A 16,442-nucleotide genomic window follows, 5' to 3' on the forward strand; every position below is an offset into this window, starting at 1 on the left:
GGCTCCTCCTTGTGGATGTCATGCATTGGTTTTGTCAGGGGGTAGGGTGAGCATTGTGCTATGCTTAGTATGTATCTATTTTGTATCAACTTGATGCCTCCTTTGGTTGTTTTGTACAGATCTATTGTGGGATTCGACGGGCTGAGTCGCCCTATCCCGTGAGAGTGGAATTTTGATGCTGAGAAGTGCTTAGAAATACCTAAAAATTACGAATCTCAAGGGAAAAATATTCAACGTCGAAGGCGGCGGCTCGATCTAGGACGATTTTAAGCGGCAAAGTGCTTTAAAGGCGCCTGAGTGACACTTGTTGATTTTTCATAATTTTTTAGACTGTCTTGTGGGTTGACAAGAGTTACCGACCAATGTGGGATGCCGACCCTGACGCCCAGGATTTTTCAGAGCTCAATTCGGAGTCCGCACGGGGAAATGGCCAAGAAATCGGTCAAGATTTGAAGAGGTGGACATTAGAGTGGTTAAATGGGCATGACCTTTGGGGCCCAAATTTTATGCCACATGAAATGTGGATGAAAAAATAGTGATCAAGGAGGAGAAAACGTGATGTCTACAGGCGCCGAAATTTGCGCCCTCTATGTTGATCTTGAGGGATGGAGGTTGCATACAACCCCTGCAGATGATGATTGCCCTTCATTCCCCTCTCTTGCTGACTCTATCACTGCCTCTCGCCTGAGAAATGGTGGTCTCTATGAAGATCTCTGATTTTAGTCTTTCTCTCTCCTCCCTCTCTCTCTTCTAAGGGCAGATTCATGTGGTGAAGAAGAAGAAGAAGAATGGATGACAGATGCTTGTCCAATGAAGACCGGATTGCTCCGTGGTTCAAGAGGAATGAAGATTGCTGATTGTGGACTATCATGAGCATTAATGGTGGTTGGAAATCAGTCTCGAGACATGGAAAATAAAAACCCGCAACCCGCAAGAAACGGTAATATCATTTTTACAAAGGAAATTGATGTTTTATGCAATCTCCTTCATGGATATTTATTCCCATGGGATGATTATGCATTATAATGTTGGTTGCATTGATTTTGATCAGTTTATGCTTATAAAATCAGAAAATCATAAGTGTTGTGATTGAAATTAATAGGGTAAAACCCGTAAAACACGCGAAATATGGGGAAATTAGGTGTTTTTGAGATATAAGTGGAAAATATAATAAGACACACCAACTAAATTTTTGTTTTTGCTGCAAATAAACCTAAGGGCCATAGCCCACAACTAATTTTGAATTTTTAGTTATGTAATATTGCAAAAAATACAAGAAAATAAGGGAAAATTAAAAAAAAATAGAAAAATGAATTTTGAGTGCCGAAAATTAAGGAAAAAATAAGATTCATGTTTGTGGATGTATGGGGGGTTTGAAGTATGAGGTTTAGCCTCAATTCAGCCCTACCTTTATGTTTTAGTGATTTTTTATTACTTTTTATACAACAAAAAACATGGAAATGAACCCTAAACCGATCAATAATGCACAACCTAAATGGGTGAGGGGGTAGAGTGTATAAAAGGTATTTAAATGCTCAATGAAATGATGAAAATCTTGCTGGTTTTTATGCATACCATTTAGGTTGGTCGATAATTAAAAATTAAAGACCTAGTAGCACGAGGGTTTCTTGGTGCTAGGTTCATGCAACGCCGCATACGAGCGATAGTCAAAATCATTGAAAGAATGCTTTTGCACTAAGCACAATGATGCTTTTTCTTTGTTTGAGCACATGGACATTCACAATTTGCACGAAGCATAAAATGATAAAAGGTATCAAACAATACCTCCTGAATGCATGGCAATTGCTTTCTAGAGGAATATGACCAACGTTTAGTGAGAGACAGATTATTCCAAGCTGTAGGCTAGGCGTTGGGTCTAAGGGGAAAGTAAAGTGAGGTATGGTACATTCTTGGATACAATTAATTGGTACCTTGAGTGGAAATATGTGCGATGTTGTGTTATATATGTTTAGCGACGCATTGAGGGGCCAATCCCCAAGGTGTAGGAGAGTCGTAGTGAGATAGCGACAGTCAGCCGTTGGAGGACCTCCTATGTTTGTACTTCGTGCTATTTGGCAATGTGCTAGGGACTCCCTCTGAGGAGTGTTAATTGGGTTAGAGTTGGACTACAAGACGTGATACAAACGCAAGATGTTTAGGAAGATGATGTATGTGTCATTAACGCTCCTGGTCCGTGAGGCCGTGGGGTTGTTGAGTGCATGACAGAGGTCCGGCTAGTGCATGAGCCAGTGCCGGCCCGTTTTAGGTCCCATTAGAAAAGTTTTTGGCCAACCGGAACCACCCTTCCGTAGGACGGAACCCAGGGTAACATCCACTGCACTTTCCGCGGTTTGCTTTAGTTATCTAATTACCTACCACATTTAGTTTGACAAGCAAAAATAGCTTCCTTAATTAAACAATTTAATCACTGGTTCCTTTACATAACTTAAGCACTAACACAGAAAAACAATGTCAAGCAAGTTCTTTTTTCAACATTTAATCTTTATTTATCAGTCTTTGGAATACATCAAATAACCTGTCAAAGGCTATTCCAGCAATCCTCAGGGATCGCTATTTCAAGTTCCGCCCGTTGACTAGTATGTGGGCCTCGAGATCCCATCTCGAGTCACGTTCGTCTCTTGTGCAGGGTCCAGAGGCAAGGGATTTACGGCCAGAGGCTCCCCTGGCACCCAAGCGTCCACCTGCTCCAAGTAGCACCCACAGAGAAACCTCTCGCGATGGGTTCGGTCCACATACCTGATGCGGCTAAAAACCCCCTTGGATAGAGTCAAGCAGATAGTCGGAGGTAACTGATACTGCCTCTCCCTCCAGGCTTTTAACCTGAAGCATTAGATGTTTTTCTTGAATTAGTTCCTTGAGCAAAGAAGTACAAACAATGCACCTAAGTGTACAATCACAAACATTCCAGTGGTCGTTTGTACGGCCAACTGCTAAGGTGTGATTCCTTCTCTACGAATACATCCAGAATTCGATCCGGGATCAATCGCGACTTGGTAAGATCCCAAGGGTTTCGTAAGCTGAGCTGCTTGTTTATCCTTTTTCCCTAGGTTAGGGTTTATACCATGATTGACCCAAATTGTCACTACCTTAGGTATCTTTATGTTAAGATCAATAAATCCTGGGCAACCTCGTCGCCCTAACTTGTTTGGTCATATGCTTTCTTGGCAAATTCGTAACTCCCCTAACTTGGCAAATCAGCCCCAAGGAAGGGTGATGTAGTAGGATGACTACTCATCCTCTAGAAAATTAGACTTGTACTTAGAACTCACTTAACTTGTTCTATGAGAGTGGCAATATTATTTTGTGATTTAGACACAAAACCATGTGACGTTGCAACTTGTTGCATGAGATAGGTATCAACACCTAACTTGTGGGATTATTTTCTCATCACACAGTATTCCTTGGTCAAGAATACCTTTGATCAAGATGTAGGGTTTGGGAGTCTTATTGACCCAATCCAAAACCTAACCCTACTAGGCCGACAACATTTTGGCCCTAGGGTTCCTAAACTCATACGGAGGTCTAGTATTTGGTCAATTGATCCTTAGGGAGAGAACCCTAGATCGTTCTTGCACGATGTTTAAATAATCCTAACATTTCGTAAATATGGGTAGGACCTTTGAGATCGGAAGTCTTAAATCGGCATCCCAAGTGCAATACTAGGCAGAATTTTATCATAGCTTAACCCTACCTAGCACATTGAGGTGACTGACATATGCTAACTAATCACACCTTTATGAGTTTCATATAGGCTACTCATTTACACGTGAATTACTTAGTTGATCTAGCCAACCCACGATTTAAGATGATCTTCCCTTTAAAAGATGCAAATACTTTCTTCTAAATTTTGTAAGTACTTTCCCCTAAAAGATGTAAGTAGCTGCAAGATAGTGAGATGCATCATTCCATGCGAATATGCAGATTTAAGACCATAGACGTTTTTGCAGCTATAAGATCTATAGTGATCCTTTCTTTTCCTTGCCTTATGTGACGTTGATTTACATTCAGAACTATTCTTGTAAACCCTACATTTAATGCATTGAATTCAAGCTTTAATATGAAGAAGCATCCTTTCCCAAATTCAAACTTTGATAAAAGAACTCCATGCATGAGTGAATGCCATGAGTCTATAATTGATTTAACCCTTCCCTTAGCACTTAACCCTAGCACTTAACCCAACCTAAAATGTAACTATCATCGCATGCAATTTGCAAAGTTCATAAATCCTTTCCATGCAATACCACTATTTGGACATTATTTAATGGGCGTCTACGGTTATCTTATACACGAGTCACAACTAGGGAATTATTACATAAGTGCATTTTGTGTTATATGCCCTATCCTTTGTGAGATGCAACAAGGGTTTCTTTGCACAATTCCGTCTTTTTACTTATGCATCATATGTTCAGAGTTTCAACTACCCTTGACCATGGAAGTGCAAGCAATTGCAAATACTCGACATGCAACTAAACTTTGTAGATCGAATGAGTATATAGGTTTCCCAATGCATTTTAATTTCCCTACGAGAATTAAAGACATGCTTAATGCATCCTTTTCATGCGGAAATATTATTGAAAGCTGGGCATTAAGAATTGGGGCGTTGTTCACTCTCGTACTTGGGGTGGAAGCTCCCACATGTGCTCCTCTCGACTTCTGCTTAGGAGCCATCGATGACGTAGATCTTGACTCAGCAAACTCTCATTGCCCTTTATCCGATTTCCAGAACTCCCTACTGCCCAAGATTTCTTCCCTCCACAGAAATTGGGCCTTGCAAGACACGGTTTTAAGAAAAACCGGAGGCACGGGGTGAACAAGGCCTAGGAAAGCTTCAATAGAAGCTTCCAAGCTTCTGTCACACACAAGGAAATGACATGGAGGTGGGGATAATGATGGAGAAGATGACGACGATGTTGATGGTGAAGATGATGATGATGGTAATGATGATGATGATGACGATGAAGGGGGTGGGTACAACCTGGCGGCGTGGCCAAAACGGCGAGGGCAGCAACAGGTCGTGGACGGCAGTGGGCAGCTCCATAGGGGGCGGCGGCAGCACACAATCCTCCTCCTCCCCTCAAGCTTAGGAGGGAGGTTCATATAGGCATGAAGGTGGGGGGGGGGGGGGGGGGCAGCCACACAAGTGGCAAGTTACATGCCTCCTCCCCATGCCCCTCCACCACTTACTCATATTCCCTCTCCCCGCCATGCAACGACTGAAGGGGAGGGAGTTATTACATTTAAAAAATTTACAAAAAATATCCATTATCTCTTTTTCCCCTCGAAGGGGTGTTCCTGCATGGGCTACGGTTTTTAGCCACAGCTTCCTATACACGATGCGGGGTTGGTGTTTGTTGATGCATGCAGAGGAAACACTTAGCCCAAAGTTTTTTGTTGCAGGAGATCACTCAAAATTGCTCTTGCGCAGGATGTGTGGGGTCTAGGGTCGTTAATATTTCATTGCAGATATATTACATTCTCTCCCCCTTAGAGGAATCAAGATGTTCTCATCTCGAGAAGATCTCGGGGTATTGTTGGTTGAGAGTACTTTCATCCATCCAAGTGGCATCTTCTTCGGGATAATCTTTCCACTAGATGAGGTATTCTCTCAAGGATCTGGATCACAAATGCCTCTCCCTAACATCTAAGATCCTATGAGGCCGTAGCTCAAGGACTCCTTGACTTGGCATTACAACTTGTTGATCACAATCAAGCACGTGACTAGGGTTACGCACATACTTTTTCAATAGACTGATATGTGTTAACTGTTGAGAATGTAAGCTTCGGTATTTGCTTGTGTGTATTATGTGAAAGCACTCTTGTGTGCTTAAGATTGTATGGTGCATGAATATGGATGAGAGATGTGGAGTAAAGTGTGCCACATAGGGCACACATGTAAAGTGTGGGTTGTATGGTGTCACATGGGGACACACATGGAAAGTGTGAGGGATCATTGATGGAGTATCTCCTCCTTTATATATGTAACATGTGTATGCAATGAAATAAAAAAAGAGAACATTTGTTGAGTGTGCATATTGTTTGCCTTCTCTTTGTAGCCATGGAGTTCCTTGTCTATTACAATCCTCCGTGATAATGTATCAATCATTTTGTACACACCATGATCAACCCCACATTGGGATTCTTGACATGGTATCAGAGCCAAGGTTTAGGGCTATTGATCATGGTGTACTTATATGTGTAGATATCATTGTATGTGGTTTTCCCTAATTTAGCCTTAGTATGTTTTAGCCATTCTTTCCTTAAAAATCTTGCACACTCATTATTATGATGGTTCACGATTTCAAGGGAGCTAAAATCTTTTGAGAATTATGAAGAGGCCATCAAATGAAGGATCTTTGTATAATGGAAGCTGGAAATGGAGTTTTTCACAAGAAGTGAGTGGAGCCATCATCATCAAAGAAGCTACTATTAGAAGTCAAAGGTATTTGTTTGTTTTGCCTCTTCAATTGCTGTTTTTGAGCATGAAAAAAAGCTCAAATAAGAGAAGGGTTGTTGTTTGTGGACATTGTTGTCCTATTGGCTCTTGCCCTTGAGCAAGGAGTATGTGAAGGTGTATATGCTTACTGTCATTGGAATGGCAAGTAGTGTTGGGCTGGTTTCAATCTTGCCAAGTTGAAGCATGTTAGTTGAGGTGTGTCTCATGTGTGTGCTCAAGTATGAGCATGTGGAGTGGAAGCAAGAAATGACTTCTCAAGGGAAGAAGCATATGAAAAGCACCTTGAAGATGCATGTTGAAAGAGCATGTGGGTTCTGAACTCAAGAAGGAAGCTACCATCAACCATAGAGAGAAATACAAAGGTAGGTGCTGATGGGGTTGAAGTGCCTTGATGGGGCTGAATGTCCTTGGAGGTGTTGTGAAAATGGATACCTCTGATAATAGCTCATTGGAGCCTACAATAGAAAATGAAGATTAGACATTGGGTTTTGAAAAGAGCTCTGACTTAGTTGAGCAACCTCGAAACAACCTGGGATTGCAAACAAAAGTGTAGAAAAAAAGAGAGGAAGCTAAAGATAGGTAAGTTGCGAATGAAACTGTCATTGTCCTTGATCAGCAGTGTGGTTTTGTGGATGGTATTGGTGTCAATGCTATCACAAGAATCTTACGAAGGTCATCACAGTATTCAAAAGTAAGAGGACAATGAAGGCAAAGACAAGGATAAGGAATATCGATAAGTTTTGGGGAGAGATGAGGACAGATAATATTCTTTAGAGTACACCAGAGAGAGCTGCTGCAACATATCGACTACAACAATGCCAAAGATGAAGTCTAGGCAATAGACAAATGTGAAGAGGCTCCAAAGGTAGTGTGAATTGCTGTCAGCTTTCACATCATCATTATTCTCTTGGCAACATGAGTGTGGCCAGTCAAGAATCTGGCACAACTGCTAAGAAGAAAGCCTTGTAGAACAGACTACAAATGATTCGAAGAAAAAGATGCAATTAAAGATGGAGACGAACGGCAGCTACGCTGACGCTGATGCAGAGGATGGGTAGGATAAGGAGGAACATCATGACCAGGTAGAGCCACAGGATGCGACGCAACGTGCCGAATCGAAGGCCATAGCAGGAATTGACGGAGGCAGTCAGGCTGCCAGCCATGTCTCAGCCCACTAGCATGGATACAGAAAGGAAGGTCGGTCTACTATATCGGCTGTTAAATGGAAGGTTAAGAAGGCTTTACAGGAGCGTGAGATGCAGTGAAGCTCCTTGTTGAGAAGTCCCGTCGGACTATTCATGAGCATCGGACTGTGGCCTGCAGGTTGAACGTCTTGAATAACCAGTTTATACTATAGCAGCTCTGCTGCTACACTGAACATGCAAGTGCAAGGCGTCTGAAAATGTCCATACAAGAGAATTTGTTGAGCCAAAGATAGCACTTGACATGAAAATAGGAGAAGCAATCTTCTTTCACAGTCAGAAAGACCCACCACAAAATGGGTACACAGGCTTTGAAAAGGAGAAGATGAAGAAGAAGACGCAGAGGAGCTTCTTGTCCCGCTCTTAGCATGAACATCAATAGACGTGTCATCATGACCAATGAATCTCCACCCAATTAAAAGATTCTCTGACGAAGATAAGAAGAAGGAAAAAGAAGACGAGTCATGACCACATGTGGCATATACCTATTATCCAAACCTTTTAAGATTGGATGTATAATTCTTCTAATTCACACAACAAAAGTGAAACTATAAAAGTTGTAAATGTCTTCATGATTCACATTTGTGTCAAAGGCAATTGTACACGAGATTTTATATTCACCCATCGCATGAGGGTACTCCTACCCGAGCCGCATAGAGCTCAAAAGTGGTTGGTTTCATACATATAAATCTGGACATGTATTCAAAATAAGTTTGCACAAGAATTGGCTTGTGTAAGGGTTTCTCTGCCCGAGATTGAGATCTCAAAAAGAATTTTGCGAGTGCGTGGTGTGTGCACATGATTGTTGCACCTTCAGGTTTGTCATACCTTTCCCGAACATCCAGGATTGTTCAAAAAGGATGGGGTAGGTTCACCCGAGCAAGTGGTGCTCAAACGAACATTGTACACGCACATAAAACATGCATATGGTGGACTAGGAGTGTCTAGTCATATAAACACTCCAATATAGCATTGAGGGGGAGTGTTAAGAAGTAGCAACTGCGGTCATGCAATGCTACATTGGATGGGTGATAAGGTAAAGTAAACATCTCGCTTAAGAGGGGGTGTTGAGAATGTAAGCTTCGGTATTTGCTTGTGTGTATTATGTGAAAGCACTCTTGTGTGCTTAAGATTGTATGGTGCATGAATATGGATGAGAGATGTGGAGTAAAGTGTGCCACATAGGGCACACATGTAAAGTGTGGGTTGTATGGTGTCACATGGGGACACACATGGAAAGTGTGAGGGATCATTGATGGAGTATCTCCTCCTTTATATATGTAACATGTGTATGCAATGAAATAAAAAAAGAGAACATTTGTTGAGTGTGCATATTGTTTGCCTTCTCTTTGTAGCCATGGAGTTCCTTGTCTATTACAATCCTCCGTGATAATGTATCAATCATTTTGTACACACCATGATCAACCCCACATTGGGATTCTTGACATTAACCCCAACACAAGAAAAGCAAAAGAAAATAAAAAAGACGCAGGGCAAAGGCGGAAAAAAGGTAGCTTGACTGAAGAAAGAAGAGGAGAAAAGGCCAAAAGCGCAAGGGCAACCTTAAAAAGTCCAAGGCAACTGCAAAAGGGGAAAGGTGCATTTTAAAATACAAAGGCGCACCCTGAAATCTTGTAAAAGAGTGCCAGGCGGTAGAAAATCGAGAAAGCTAAAACAGAAGACAAAGACAAAGGCCAAGGCAAAGAGAAATGGAAGACAAAGGCGCACAAGGAAAAGCACAAGTTAAAACTATTGTAAAATAGCGCAAGCGCATCATGGTTTACTTCGAGGAGCATCGGCTCTCACCCGTGCAATTTGTAAATGTAGACCGGCAATGGAGAGGAAGCTAGGGAGAAAGAAGGACAATGGGAAAAAGTGCCTTGGCTACGGCCGGCCATGTAAGAAAGGGGAAAAGGGGATGACCACCCAAAAGGGATTTAGGGTTTTGTATATAAAGTTGAAAAGTGAATGAGAAGCTCATTCTTGTGTGTAGCAAAAAGTGGCTCTCCTCTTCTTCTTCTTCTCCTTGTTCTTGCTTGCTTGAGCTTGTGCTTGAGAGAGGGAGTGTGAGAGTGTGGTGGAGTGAGTGTGTGAGGGTGAGGGACCGAGGAGGAGAAGCTCTCCATCTTCTCCTCTCTTCTTCTCTTCTCTTCCCTTCTCTTGCTCGCGGCAATGGAGCTTGGAGAGTGGAGCTTGAGGATGGAGCTTGCTTGAATCTTGCACTTAGATCGTGGAGCTACTGGAGTGCGCGGGAGAGGAAGTAACTCGAACGGCATGGAGGTAAGCTCACTACACCCGTAGATATGGATGGCACGCCGGCTATGTGAGAGGTAGCCATTAGTGCTCGGATTGGAACGCTTGAAGCAATAAGTGGTCCTTGGGTCTTGGCGGTTGAGCGAAAGCTCCCACAATATGGAATACATTATGAACTTTTAGGGTTTCAGGGAGTTGTAGTCTGTAAGCATTAGGCCTTAGGCACTTGAGGAGCTTGTAGGGTCCACAATACCTTGGACTTAGCTTTTTTCATTCACCCAAGGATAGGGAACTCTTCTTTGGACGTACGCGAATGAAGACCATATCACCTTCAACAAAGGATCTATCTTTCCGTTTCAGGTCCGCGTAAGCCCTATTAGCTGATCTACAGGAAGTAGAGTTTAAAAATAAGGTTAATCTTAATAAGATTAAATCTTATTATTTCTAAGTCTGCTAATATCGAGAAATGTATTGCAGGTCCATGTTAGGAATGATTTGAGACCTGCGAAAGAGCTTAAAGTTGGTTGATGGGTCGGTTAATTGGATCATAAGAGAGAGGCTCACTTGTATCTGTCACCATAACATAATTTATGGAGGGCATAAAGCATTTAGGCAAACATATAGCTCTAGTATAGCATCTTAAAGTAGGTCGATCATGTACAACAAGTGGGGCCTGGGCCACTAGATCATTGGCTCAACTTTGCAGGCTATCTAGCTGGCTGCATGGGACCAAGAGGCTCCTCCTAAAAGATCACCTTGTGTACCTCAACCACATACTTAGGTTGCTTATGCATCATTTCCTCATGGAAAATGACATCATGGCTCCAGATAATCTTGCAAGCCTGCATGTCCCATATATGATAGCCCATTTCACCTCTATCCCCATAACTAAGAAATATATATTTCACAGACTCAGGATCCAAATTATTACACTTGTCCTTTGGGAACATGGTAGAATGCCTCACAACCAAAGATGTGTAAATGAGCATATGATGGAGGTTTTCCATTCACACCTCCTTTGCAACCTGGCAAAAATAGCAGTGCAAGGGTATCGATTAATCAACTGTATGATAATAGTAATTGCCTTAGCCCAAAAGTGTTGTGGTAAGCTTGCATGGCTATATTGTGGACTCTCTCCTAAATCATCATGTCCATGCATTTTGGCAATACCATTTAAAGCTTGATGGTTTTTATGCATACCATTTAGGTTGGTTGATAATTAAAAATTAAGGACCTAGTAGCATGAGGGTTTCTTGGTGCTAGGTTCATGCAACGCCACATACGAGCGATAGTCAAAATCATTGAAATAATGCTTTTGCACTAAGCACAATGCTGCTTTTTCTTTGTTTGAGCACATGGACATTCACAATTTGCATGAAGCATAAAATGATAAAAGGTATCATACAATACCTCTTGGATGCATGGCAATTGCTTTCTAGAGGAACATGACCAACGTTGAGTGAGAGACAGGTTATTCCAAGCTGTAGGCTAGGCGTTGGGTCTAAGGGGAAAGTAAAGTGAGGTATGGTACATTCTTGGATACAATTAATTGGTACCTTGAGTGGAAATATGTGCGATGTTGTGTTATATATGTTTAGCGATGCATTGAGGGGCCAATCCCCAAGGTGTAGGAGAGTCGTAGTGAGGTAGTGACAGTCAGCCGTTGAAGGACCTCCTATGTTTGTTCTTCGTGCTATTTGGCAATGTCTAGGGACTCCCTCTGAGGAGTGTTAATTGGGTTAGAGTTGGACTACAAGATGTGATACAAACGCAAGATGTTTAGGAAGATGATGTATGTGTCATTAACGCTCTTGGTCCGCGAGGCCGTGGGGTTGTTGAGCGCATGACAGAGGTCCGGCTAGTGCATGAGCCAGTGCTGGCCCGTTTTAGGTCCCATCAGAAAAGTTTATGGCCAACCGGAACCACCCTTCCATAGGACGAACCCAGGGTAACATCCACTGCACTTTCCGCGGTTTGCTTTAGTTATCTAATTACCTACCACATTCAGTTTGACAAGCAAAAATAGCTTCCTTAATTAACCAATTTAATCAGTGGTTCCTTTACATAACTTAAGCACTAACACAGAAAAACAATGTCAAGCAAGTTCTTTTTTCAACATTTAATCTTTATTTATCAGTCTTTGGAATACATCAAATAACCTGTCGAAGGCTATTCCAGTAATCCTCAGGGATCGCTATTTCAAGTTCCGCCAGTTGACTAGTATGCGGGCTTTTTCTTTGTTTGAGCACATGGACATTCACAATTTGCATGAAGCATAAAATGATAAAAGGTATCATACAATACCTCTTGGATGCATGGCAATTGCTTTCTAGAGGAACATGACCAACGTTGAGTGAGAGACAGGTTATTCCAAGCTGTAGGCTAGGCGTTGGGTCTAAGGGGAAAGTAAAGTGAGGTATGGTACATTCTTGGATACAATTAATTGGTACCTTGAGTGGAAATATGTGCGATGTTGTGTTATATATGTTTAGCGATGCATTGAGGGGCCAATCCCCAAGGTGTAGGAGAGTCGTAGTGAGGTAGTGACAGTCAGCCGTTGAAGGACCTCCTATGTTTGTTCTTCGTGCTATTTGGCAATGTCTAGGGACTCCCTCTGAGGAGTGTTAATTGGGTTAGAGTTGGACTACAAGATGTGATACAAACGCAAGATGTTTAGGAAGATGATGTATGTGTCATTAACGCTCTTGGTCCGCGAGGCCGTGGGGTTGTTGAGCGCATGACAGAGGTCCGGCTAGTGCATGAGCCAGTGCTGGCCCGTTTTAGGTCCCATCAGAAAAGTTTATGGCCAACCGGAACCACCCTTCCATAGGACGAACCCAGGGTAACATCCACTGCACTTTCCGCGGTTTGCTTTAGTTATCTAATTACCTACCACATTCAGTTTGACAAGCAAAAATAGCTTCCTTAATTAACCAATTTAATCAGTGGTTCCTTTACATAACTTAAGCACTAACACAGAAAAACAATGTCAAGCAAGTTCTTTTTTCAACATTTAATCTTTATTTATCAGTCTTTGGAATACATCAAATAACCTGTCGAAGGCTATTCCAGTAATCCTCAGGGATCGCTATTTCAAGTTTCGCCAGTTGACTAGTATGCGGGCTTTTTCTTTGTTTGAGCACATGGACATTCACAATTTGCATGAAGCATAAAATGATAAAAGGTATCATACAATACCTCTTGGATGCATGGCAATTGCTTTCGAGAGGAACATGACCAACGTTGAGTGAGAGACAGGTTATTCCAAGCTGTAGGCTAGGCGTTGGGTCTAAGGGGAAAGTAAAGTGAGGTATGGTACATTCTTGGATACAATTAATTGGTACCTTGAGTGGAAATATGTGCGATGTTGTGTTATATATGTTTAGCGATGCATTGAGGGGCCAATCCCCAAGGTGTAGGAGAGTCGTAGTGAGGTAGTGACAGTCAGCCGTTGAAGGACCTCCTATGTTTGTTCTTCGTGCTATTTGGCAATGTCTAGGGACTCCCTCTGAGGAGTGTTAATTGGGTTAGAGTTGGACTACAAGATGTGATACAAACGCAAGATGTTTAGGAAGATGATGTATGTGTCATTAACGCTCTTGGTCCGCGAGGCCGTGGGGTTGTTGAGCGCATGACAGAGGTCCGGCTAGTGCATGAGCCAGTGCTGGTCCGTTTTAGGTCCCATCAGAAAAGTTTCTGGCCAACCGGAACCAATTTAATCAGTGGTTCCTTTACATAACTTAAGCACTAACACAGAAAAACAATGTCAAGCAAGTTCTTTTTTCAACATTTAAGCTTTATTTATCAGTCTTTGAAATACATCAAATAACCTGTCGAAGGCTATTCCAGTAATCCTCAGGGATCGCTATTTCAAGTTCCGCCAGTTGACTAGTATGCGGGCCTCAAGATCCCATCTCGAGTCACGTCAGTCTCTTGTGCAGGATCCAGAGGCAACGGATTTACGGCCAGAGCCTCCCCTGGCACCCAAGCGTCCACCTGCTCCAAGTAGCACCCACAGAGAAACCTCTCACGATGGGTTCGGTCCAAATACCCGACGCGCCTAAAAACCCCCTTGGATAGAGTCAAGCAGACAGTCGGAGGTAACTGATACTACCTCTCCCTGCAGGCTTTTAACCTGAAGCATTAGATGTTTTTCTTGAATTAGTTCCTTGAGCAAAGAAGTACAAACAATGCACCTAAGTGTACAATCACAAACATTCCAGTGGTCGTTTGTACGGCCAACTGCTAAGGTGTGATTCCTTCTCTACGAATACATCCAGAATTCGATCCGGGATCAATCGCGACTTGGTAAGATCCCAAGGGTTTCCTAAGCTGAGCTGCTTGTTTATCCTTTTTCCCTAGGTTAGGGTTTATACCATGATTGACCCAAATTGTCACTACCTTAGGTATCTTTATGTTAAGATCAATAAATCCTGGGCAACCTCGTCGCCCTAACTTGTTTGGTCATATGCTTTCTTGGTAAATTCGTAACTCCCCTAACTTGGCAAATCAGCCCCAAGGAAGGGTGATGTAATAGGATGACTACTCATCCTCTAGAAAATTAGACTTGTACTTAGAACTCACCAAATTTGTTCTATGGGAGTGGAAATATTATTTTGTGATTTAGACACAAAACCATGCGACGTTACAACTTGTTGCATGAGATAGGTATCAACACCTAACTTGTGGGATTATTTTCTCATCACACAGTATTCCTTGGTCAAGAATACCTTTGATTAAGATGTAGGGTTTGGGAGTCTTATTGACCCAATCCAAAACCTAACCCTACTAGGCCGACAACATTTTGGCCCTAGGGTTCCTAAACTCATATGGAGGTCTAGTATTTGGTCCTTAGGGAGAGAACCCTAGATCGTTCTTGCATGATGTTTAAATAATCCTAACATTTCGTAAATACGGGTAGGACCTTTGAGATCGGAAGTCTTAAATCGGCATCCCAAGTGCAATACTAGGCAGAATTTTATCATAGCTTAACCCTACCTAGCACATTGAGGTGACTGACATATGCTAACTAATCACACCTTTATGAGTTTCATGTAGGCTACTCATTTACACGTGAATTACTTAGTTGATCTAGCCAACCCACGATTTAAGATGATCTTTCCTTTAAAAGATGCAAATACTTTCTTCTAAATTTTGTAAGTACTTTCCCCTAAAAGATGTAAGTAACTGCAAGATAGTGAGATGCATCATTCCATGCGAATATGCAGATTTAAGACCATAGACGTTTTTGCAGCTATAAGATCTATAGTGATCCTTTCTTTTCCTTCCCTTATGTGACGTTGATTTACATTCAGAACTATTCTTGTAAACCCTACATTTAATGCATTGAATTCAAGCTTTCATATGAAGAAGCATCCTTTCCCAAATTCAAACTTTGATAAAAGAACTCCATGCATGAGCCAATGCCATGAGTCTATAATTGATATAACCCTTCCCTTAGCACTTAACCCAACCTAAAATGTAACTATCATCGCATGCAATTTGCAAAGTTCATAAATCCTTTCCATGCAATACCACTATTTGGACATTATTTAATGGGCGTCTACGGTTATCTTATACACGAGTCACAACTAGGGAATTATTACATAAGTGCATTTTGTGTTATATGCCCTATCCTTTGTGAGATGCAACAAGGGTTTCTTTGCACAATTCCGTCTTTTTACTTATGCATCATACGTTCAGAGTTTCAACTACCCTTGACCATGGAAGTGCAAGCAATTGCAAATACTCGACATGCAACTAAACTTTGTAGATCGAATGAGTATATAGGTTTCCCAATGCATTTAAATTTCCCTACGAGAATTAAAGACATGCTTAATGCATCCTTTTCATGCGGAAATATTATTGAAAGCTGGGCACTAAGAATTGGGGCGTTGTCCACTCTCGTACTTGGGGTGGAAGCTCCCACATGTACTCCTCTCGACTTCTGCTTAGGAGCCATCAATGACGTAGATCTTGACTCAGCAAACTCTCATTTCCCTTTATCCAATTTCCAGAACTCCCTACTGCCCGAGATTTCTTCCCTGCACAGAAATTGGGCCTTGTAAGACACGGTTTTAAGAAAAACCGGAGGCACGGGGTGAACAAGGCCTAGGGAAGCTTCCAATAGAAGCTTTCAAGCTTTTGTCACACACAAGGAAATGACATGGAGGTGGGGATAATGATGGAGAAGATGACGACGATGTTGATGGTGAAGATAATGATGATAGTAATGATGATGATGATGACGATGAAGGGGGCGGGTACAACCTGGCGGCATGGCCAGAACGGCGAGGGCAACAACAGGTCGTGGACGGCAGTGGGCAGCTCCACAGGGGGCGGCGGCAGCACACAATCCTCCTCCTCCCCTCAAGCTTAGGAGGGGGTTCATATAGGCATGAAGGTGGGGGGGGCGGGGGAGGTAGCCACACAAGTGGCAAGTTGCATGCCTCCTCCCCATGCCCCTCCACCACTTACTCATATTCCCTCTCCCCGCCATGCAACGGCTGAAG

The sequence above is a fragment of the Lygodium microphyllum genome, chromosome 17 (genome assembly GCF_053477565.2).
Source record: "Lygodium microphyllum isolate KBCC chromosome 17, Lygodium_microphyllum_v1.1.10, whole genome shotgun sequence".
In the NCBI taxonomy this organism is placed as follows: domain Eukaryota; kingdom Viridiplantae; phylum Streptophyta; class Polypodiopsida; order Schizaeales; family Lygodiaceae; genus Lygodium; species Lygodium microphyllum.